Source organism: Dipodomys ordii, unplaced genomic scaffold, assembly GCF_000151885.1.
Source record: "Dipodomys ordii isolate 6190 unplaced genomic scaffold, Dord_2.0 Scaffold35, whole genome shotgun sequence".
Lineage (NCBI taxonomy): Eukaryota > Metazoa > Chordata > Mammalia > Rodentia > Heteromyidae > Dipodomys > Dipodomys ordii.
This window is the reverse complement of record NW_012267251.1, coordinates 6,630,395-6,639,204: the sequence shown is the minus strand read 5'-3', so window position 1 is coordinate 6,639,204 and position 8,810 is coordinate 6,630,395. Positions and strand designations below refer to the sequence as shown.

Below are 8,810 nucleotides of genomic sequence, written 5' to 3'. Positions count from 1 at the left end.
GGGGGGGAGGCGACGAGGCGCAGCGAGGTAAGTAGGGCTGGGTGGGCGGGAGGCTGGGACCGGGGAAGCGGGTTCCGGACTCAGGTCGGACTCTGGTCTCCAGCCAATGAGGATGCGCTTGTTCCCACGCCTGCCCCAACCTCTTCACCCCGCCTCAACCCCAGCCCACCCCACCCCGGCCCGCGGGGAGGGCGCAGAGGTCTTGGGAGAAACCCCCCGGGGGCGCGCGAGGTGGGGCGGAGGGGAAGCGGGAAGGGATGGGAAGGACCGGTGAAGGGGTGAAGGGGCGTCCTCGCCGGCTGGGGCGGGAGAGAAGCCCGAGAAGAATTAAATCCTAGGTGAAAAGACCTACGGGAGGGAAAGGGATGCGCAGGTCACCAGATCGCTTTCGTCTGTCTGTCTGTCTGTCTCTCCAAATGCACAGGGTCTCTGGGCATTCTTTCTCTCCACGACGCTCAGTCCGTTGGAGAGGCCCCCACGCGAGTCCCTGAGAGGCTTGAGAGAGGATGGCGGTCAGCAAGGAGAGCGCTAGGTCCCCGAGATTCCATCCTCTTACTGGAAATTAGAGGAAAGGACAGTGGTTCTGCTCTCCTCGGCCTCCTCCACTTAGAAGGAACCCGGCACCCGAGCTCAACTCGAGTGTCTTGCTGAGGGACTTCCGACTGCGCACCGACAGAGTTCCAGATAAAATGGGCAGTCTAATTTCCCGTTTCACCCTGCTGTTTCTTTGGTGAAGAAACCCAAAGGTGCTCTCTCTCTCTCTCTCTCTCTCTCTCTCTCTCTCTCTCTTTCTCTCTCTCTTTCTCCCTCTTTAGTTTCAAGAACCATCTGTTAGGCAAGCTCTTCTGCCACCAGCCCTTCACAGTTTTCAGATCTCAACCCAAGATGAAACACAGTCCCAGTCCCCTGATTGCTCTCAAAAAGCCTCCACACCCGGGCTCAGCCTCTGAACGGAGTAATTATCACAGTCCACCCACAAGGGGGTGAATTTGAATCTCAAAAGATCTAAAGTTATTCTATTTAAATGGCAAAGGGATCTCACACTCCGAACAACCCAGCCCAGTCAGCAGAATTTCAATTAACCCAATGGCCACGGCCTAGCTGCTCACACTTGGTCAATCCGTGGACTGTTTGTTGCCTGTAAGAAGCTGATTTGGGGCTGGGAAGGTGGCTCAGTGGGAGAGCGCTTGCCTTGCAGGCTTGAGGCCCTTGGTTCGGTTCCTCAGCACCACATAAGCAGAAAAAGCCAGACGTGGTGCTGTGGCTCAAGTGATAGCCTTGAGCTGAAGAGCGGAGGGACAGTGTCCAGGTCCAGAGTTCAATCCCCAGGACCCGCAAAGAAGCTGATTTGTCTCTTTGCTCTTCACCTAGAATTTAAGCTATTGGAATTTCCATTTCCATGAGCGCCTAAGTGTTGAAAATCGGGGAGGCCTTAGTTTGTATGGGGAGGGGTACGGATGGACTCCAAATCAATGACTCTTAATGCCATGTTTAAAATGTAGTTGTCTATCCTTAATGTCTATCCTTCCACAGTTCCGAAAGGCAATGAATCTCAGGCTGTGATCACTGCATACCTGGTTTGGGGTGAGTTCAGTGAACTGGAAAAGCAGATCATTACAAAGGGTGAAGAACAAGCTCACACACTTCCAGCAGTCGGCACATCCCCAAACACCAGACTCTCCTCCTTTCCTCCTATCTGGCTGGTGGAGTTGTAGGCAGAGTTTAGGGACACTGGAGGAACTGAAAGGCTCTGACAGAACCTTGACGTTGATGTGTCACAAGAAACTGCCTGATAGGAGTTGAGAGTGAGGCCAAGCTCTGCGGCCAGGCTTCAGGGACGGAAAGGACAGCCCAGTCCAATCTGTCCCCCGTCCCGCCCCCCAAAGATGCTGGGTGATAGTGGCTGAAGGCCATGTGGCATCCATTTCTCTTCCCACAGGTAGACTTTCCAGGAAAGAAAAAAGCCACACAGATAGGGGGTGCCAGTACGAAGACTGGGGAGATTCAGGTTGAGGTTGGAAAGAATCTGACCTCTAAGTTTAAGGGGTGTCCTCCAGGACCGGGACTTCTTGGAAGCTGAAGTCAGGACACCCTACCCTTACCCATCCCCCCCCCAAAAAAAACCCGAATGCTTTCCGGGACAGAGAACACGGCCTTTTCTAAGAACCCAGGGAACTGTGAGCCCCGGAGGCCTTCACCCCTGAGCTGGAGCTGGAAAAGTGCCCCGGGGCGCCCGGTATCAATGGCTAGAGACCTGGACCCCCCAGGCCTGTGGCTTCGGGGCAGCAACTCTATCCGGAATGGAGGGGCGCACTCACCTTTCCCGAGTTACTGTTTAAGTTTAGGGGGAGCGGCGGAGGCTCCGGCCCTGGTGCCGACGTCTGGGGAGGGAGGGAGGGAGGGAGGGAGGGCGGGACTGGGCTGCGACACAAAAGTAATTCCAGAGTCCCCTGCACCCCTTTTCAGTGCCGCCCTCCCCCAGATTCTTTCCTCGCTCCCAGCACCCTCTCTGGTCCCTCGATCCTCTGTTTCTATTGTGCACGGGGGCGGGGGACCCCCACACTTGAAGCCGGGACGGAGCTTGGATAGGCCTGGGCATCTTCCAGAATGCTCTGGTCAGGAGAACCCGGTGGGAAGGCGGAGCCCGGGCTGGGGGGAGAGGGGGGGTCTCGGGTCACCGAGAAGCTTCCACGTTCTAGGACACACACACGGCGAGGCGGGAAGGGAGGCTTGATGCAAGAGTGGGTGCAAAGGGACCTGTGTGGTCCACACTGAAGCTCACCGTGGCCTTGGCCACCCGTGGCGTGCACGATCGCCGGCCGGGAGGCCTTCCCCTCCTCCACGGGGGACACCTTTGTACCAAAGGCACTGGTTCCCTCCGTGGGAGCACACAGGGGACCCCCACACACTTCTGCGGGGAGGCGAACGGATGGCAGAGACCCGACATGGCGTCCCGAACACCGGTGGGCAGTGCCAGGTTGAGCTGTGGCACGCGCCCGGAGTTTCTTTGCCAACTTCCAGCCAACTTTTCTCTCTGCCCCCCCCCACCCCACCCCGGTCCTCCCAGCCCGGGTCTGCGGGGCTCGGCCTCCTGCTCCCCACTGTGGCGGCCCGGGTTGATTGACAGATGCAATGACGCAGGATGAAGGCTGGGGAGGCTCCCGCAAGCCTTGAAGAGCCTGAGAATCGCAGTCCCCGCATATTTTATCCAGCTGCCCCCCCCCGCCCAGCTGGCTGGAGGTGGGGAGGTCTCGAACTCCCCACCCTGGAGGGGGAGCAGCGCGCCCCGCACCTCCCCGCACAGCCTGGGTCGTCTACGCGGGAAAGGTGCCCTCAAAGCCCCACCGCTCGAGTTTCTCCAAGCGAGCGAGTTTCTCCAAGCGAGCGCAGCGAGCGCGATCGGGCGGGCGTGGGGGGCGCCGCGCGCCTGGGTAAAGCCCACCGAGCCCAGAACAACTTCCCGCGCCGCCTCCGGCGCCCGCAGCCTCCTTTGCTTTTGAATTCACGCAGCTGCTCCCACGCACCTACTTTATCAGCCGCAGCGAGAAACATACAAGTGTGAATTCTTGCTCCCTTCCTTCCTTGCTTCCCTCCCTCCCTACTTCCTTCCTTCCCTCCCTCCTTCCTTCCTTCCTCCCACTTTTCTTCCCTCCCTTCTTCCTTCCTTCCCTCTCTCCCTTCCTTTTCCTCTTTCTTTTTTCCTTCTCTCCCTCTCTCCTTTCCCTTTTCTTTCTGCTTTCTTTCCTTCTTTATTTTCTTTCTTTCTCTTCCTTTCTTTTTCTCTTCCTTTCTTTCCCTCCCTCCCTCCTTCCCTTCCTTCCTTCCTTCCTTCCTTGCTAGCTTCTCTTCCCAACTAGGCAAAGATAGCCCCGGGGAAAGAGAAGTTTATCTCAAGGATCAAGCTCCGATTTTGCCCAAGTTTTCCACCCCTCCCATCTGAAAAACCCATCCATGGGGCCTGGGCCTTTACCGGCGGTCTGCTCCGCCGGGGGTGGGGAGGGATCCCGGGGCGCGGGGACCCCCGGGCTGGCTTTCCGCCCCTCCCCCCTTAGGCTCTCCCCGACTCCTGCACTGTCGCAGAGTTTGGGAAACGGGTTCAATTCCACCCAGCCAGGCACACGGCTGACAGCCGCCGGCGGAGCTACGGAAACAGAATGGAGAGAAGCGCTCGCACTCTCCAAACCCGGCCAGGGCGGAGCGGGGGGGGGCGGTTGAGACGGAGGGGGGCACCCGGCGACCACCCCGTCTACACGGCCGCGGGGTCCTCCCTGGGAGGGGAGGGAAGTCCACGCAACTGTCTGGATGATTGGACAGCCCCGGCGGAGAGGGTGCGGGGCGGAGAGGGTGCGGGGCGGAGAGGGGGTGCGGGGCGGAGGGGGGGTGCGGGCTTCGGCCCGGGCTATCGAAACCTGAGGCTCCCGAGTAAAACCCACTTTGCTGACAAACTTTGCACTTCTTTTGGATGCGCGTGCTGCCCGTTCGTCAGGCCCGGCGCCCCGACTTCGGAGTGGGGCCCCCCTCTCCCTCCCTCTCTCTCTCCTTTCTCCTTTCTCTCTCCTCCCTCTCTACTCTCTCTCCCCTCTTCTCTCCCTTTCACTTCTCTCCCTCTCTTCTCTCCCCCCTCTTCTCTGTCCTCTCCTCTCTTCCCCCCCCCATAGGGAGGGTTTGCCAGTTCTGCTCAAAACTGAAAGCCCAGCCACCCTGAATTCCTTCAGACCTCAGACCACTCCCTTTTCCTTTTCCTTTTCCTCCCTCCCTCCTTTCCTTCCTTGATCTCCCTACATAGCCCACACCAGCCTCAACTCGGGATCCTCCTGCCTCAGCCTCCCCGCACGCTGCCCAGAGGTCACCGAAGCTCTGCCTGAAACTAGCGTCACTCCCCATCCACACCGCGCCCCGCCCTCCATTTGAGCCAGGAACTATGGCCTCAGCACTTTCAGGAGACTCTTCCACCTATCCGGCCACACAGGAAGCTCTGGCGGGGCAGAGGATCCCACTGCGGGCGCCTCCGTGGGGGGAAAGACCTGGGCGCAGGGAAGGAAGAGTCCTCGGGCGCTCTCGGTCCCCACACACAGGTATGGGAAGGGGCAGGCCCCCCTCCCGCCAGCGGTCAGGTCACCCGCAGGCCTGGGCACCAAGCTGGGCAAAGCAGCAGGGAAGGCAGGTGTCTGGAGGCCAAGGAGCCTAAAGATTATCTCTAGTGGACGCCTGTAATCCTAGCTACTCAGGAGGCTGAGATCTGAGGAAGCCAGCCCAGGCAGGAAAGCCCGGAACCTCTTATCTCCAATACACCACCAAAAAGAAAAAGAAGTGGCATTGTGGCTCAAAGGGGTAGAGCGCTGGCCTTGAGCACAAAAGCTCAGGAACAGCACCCAGGCCCTGAGTTCAAGCCCCAGGACCTAACTCCACACACACACACATACACACACACACACACACACACACACACACACACTGCCTGACGGCCCTCAACAAAGCCTGGAACTCTCCAGTCATTTCCACACACCCTCAAAGTTTCATCTCTCAAAGAGGCCCATGTCCCTTACTTAAGCTTCCCCCAAACCCTGGCCATCCTGGGGGGGGGGGACTGTTCCTGGTCTCCTGCACACCCCCACCCAACTTCCACTCTTGTGAATTCTCTAGGAATCCAAATCTGACATCCATTATGGATGAAAAGACACTATACGGAGCTATTCACAAAGGCTTTCCTTTTCATGGCTTGTGCTGGCACTGGGGCTTGAACTCAGGGCCCTGTGCTGGTGCGTGGCTTTCTTGCCTATGCTGGTGTTCTACCACCTGAGTCATGCTTCCAGTCCTACAAATGTCTTTCTTATGTCTTTTAAGAGGAAGTCTAATGTTTTCCATCACACTTCCTTGATACTATATCAAGAGTATGCATACACCATAGGGGGAGAGTCTGGATTTCAGACTCTTAATTTGGGGCTTCATCTCTCTCTGGACAATCTGAGTCATTCTTGTGTCACATGACTTCCTGGTTGTATTTTTTTAAGCTAGAAAATGGGGTTACCGAAGTAAACTTGGTAACTAAAAGAGAGTGAAAAAAAGAAAGGAGGCTTCCATAGTCCGTGCTGTTCATAATACAAGTTTCCCTCAAACTTCACCTAAACTCACCCCTCTGTAAGGGAAGTAACACACGAGACAAATGAGGAAGCTACTCTAAGGACTGTTCATACATGTTTGCTGCTGGGCACTGGGGGCTCAAGCCTGTAATCCTAGCTTCTCAGGAGGCTGAGAGCTGAGGACCATGGTTCAAAACCAGCCTAAGCAGGAAAGTCCCTGGGACTGCCATTTCCAATAAACTACCCAGAGAAAGGTGGAAGTGGCTTGTGGCTCAAGGGATAGAGCAGCACTCGCCTTGAGTGAAATTAGCTCAGGGACAGTGCCAGGCCTGGAGTTCAAGCCCAGGAACCGGTATATATCTTTTCTTATCAATCACACAAAGCCCTACATAACAGCTTCCTAAAAAAAGCCAACACCCCCATTTGTCTGGTCAATTTCAGCCCAGTTGATTTTCAGGCTCCACCTCTCAGCCTTCTGGGCCTCCTCCCCAAAGGACAGTGCCTGCCAAACTCCCAAGTTTCTTGATGCCAACTCAGAGAAGTTTAAGATCTGGTAAGGCAAAGAGAAGGCAAAACAAGTCCAAGAAGTAGCTCTAGCTGTGCATCTGGCAGTACTGGAGTCTAGTGATTTTTATCTCAAGTTCAAGATTATATCTAAGGGAAGCCTTAGGATCAGCTAGCATGGTTCCTTCTGGACAGGACAGGAGAAGAAAACACGCAGCCACGCCTCTGTTCTCCCTTCCTCCAAAAATTTCCTTTGGTTTATATATTAAATGAGCAAAATTAGGGTGCCAATGGCTCACACCTATAATCTTAGCTACTCAGGAGGCTGAGATCTGAGGATCCTGGTTTGAAGCCAGCTTGGGCAGACGAATCTATGAGATTTACCCCTAATTAACCAGCAAAAGGCTAGAAGTGGAGCTGTGGCTAGAATGGTAGAGCACCAGACCTGAGTGGAAAAAGCTAAGTGAGATCAGCAGATGCTAAGTTCAAATCCCAGTATCATCACAAAATAAAAACAAGAAAGCTGGGTTCTAGTCACTTGTGCCTGAAATCCTAGCTACTCAAGAGGCTGAGATATGATGGTTTCAGTTCAAAGTTAGCCTGGGCAGGACAATCCATGTGACTGCTATCTCCAATTAACCAGCAAAAAGCTAGAAGTGGAGCTGGGGCTCACTAGCCTTGAGCAAAAAACAAAATGAAAGGACAGCACAAGGCCCAGTACCAGCACACACGTACACATACACACACACCCCACAGCATTTTGAAGAAACATTGAACTCTGGTCACCACCTGTGGATTCAGGTGTTATTTGTGACACAGTGTTTTGGAGGTGGGGCAGAGAAGAAAAGGATGCACTTGGTTTAAGCTTCCTGGAAGGGAACTGGCAGTAGTGGTGCTAGAGACTGCGTTGGGCATAGTTATCTGGAGGTTATCTTGTCTCCTTGAACAATGCCTGCCTTCAGAGATCCAGGGAGCCAGCCCTGAGCTCGTGAGAGGTTATCAGGGAAATAAAATCAGACTTAAGAGTGTTAAGAGGACCAGATAGCAGGCCTTGTATCAGGGACTCCACGGTGTTTACCCTGTGTACGACGCACCTTTAACTGTGCAAGCCTAACTCCCTGAGGCGGGCATGCCCTGTTATATTGAATGTGCAGCAAATGTTCTGCAGATGCACTGATCTCCCAGTACTTAATGTAAATTTAAGTCAAATCATGTGGGTCATATTTGGTGAGTCAATAAATCCTTGATATAGAACATGTTTTAATTCTTTATTTTTTTCTAGGGATAGCCAAGTCTAAAACAAGAAAACCTACAACCTAGGCCCCAGACTACAGGTCTGAGCAGTGTCCCCAGGCCATCGTTGAGCCTGGGGGACACAGGCATGAGCTTTTGGATGATTATCTTGCAGGTGGGCACCAGGAGGAACCTGACCTGGGTTGGGAGATTTTTCTCGAGGGCGGATCTCACGGCGCCTTGGAAACCATTTTTTACAGGAAAAAATAACTTTGTTACTATTACTGTGCTGTAACAGAGTGGCTAGCGTTTATCTCAGAAATCCAGTCATGAGTGCATTTCTCTCCCCCCTCCCCTTTTATGGACAATCTCACTCGGAAACCACTTTTTAACATCAAATAGGCATCTTTCCCAGAGGAACAGAACAGGAATTCAAAACGGAGTTGGGAAGCCTAAGTGATTTTCTGTACTCTAGCCTCAGTTTACCTTCCCACCGCTGGCTACGCAGAGATGTCAGGCCCTGCGACTGCCGGGGCCTTCCTCCCTCCCGGGGGTGGGGGGGGGTGGAGAGTGGGGGGGTCTGTTCCGAGATGCCCGGATTCCCCTCCCAGCAGAGGGTCCCTGGGCAGGGGCTGTCAATCCCGGCCTGGCCCCGCCCCTCCCCTCCCCTCGCCCCTCCCTGCGGTCCGGGCGGCGCTCGGCGCTCCCGGAAGGATGCTCCGGGCCTGCCGGGACAGTGGAGGGGGGGGGGCACCCCGCAGCCGCCTGTGGGGCGGCGGAGCCAGGAGGATCGCCGAGCAGGTCCGGGCTGTGGCTGCTAGCGAGACCTAGAGGAACGCGTCCTCTTCCTCCTCCCTTCCTCTTCCTTCCCCTTTTCCTGGAGGGTCTGGGGTCTGTGGCCGGAAGTGCCCGGCAGACACTTTCGGACACCAGCGGACACTTTTCGAGGCGGCCCCGCAGCGCCCGTGGGGTCGGCCCCGGCGCCCGGAGCCT

General features: G+C 55.6%; 1 protein-coding gene across 1 annotated transcript in view; it reads right to left on the bottom strand.

Annotated features, from left to right (window-relative positions):
* Nr5a2 (nuclear receptor subfamily 5, group A, member 2) overlaps positions 1-8,810 on the bottom strand; it is a 104,700-nt gene that overhangs the window by 93,634 nt on the left and 2,256 nt on the right. The window lies entirely within an intron of this gene.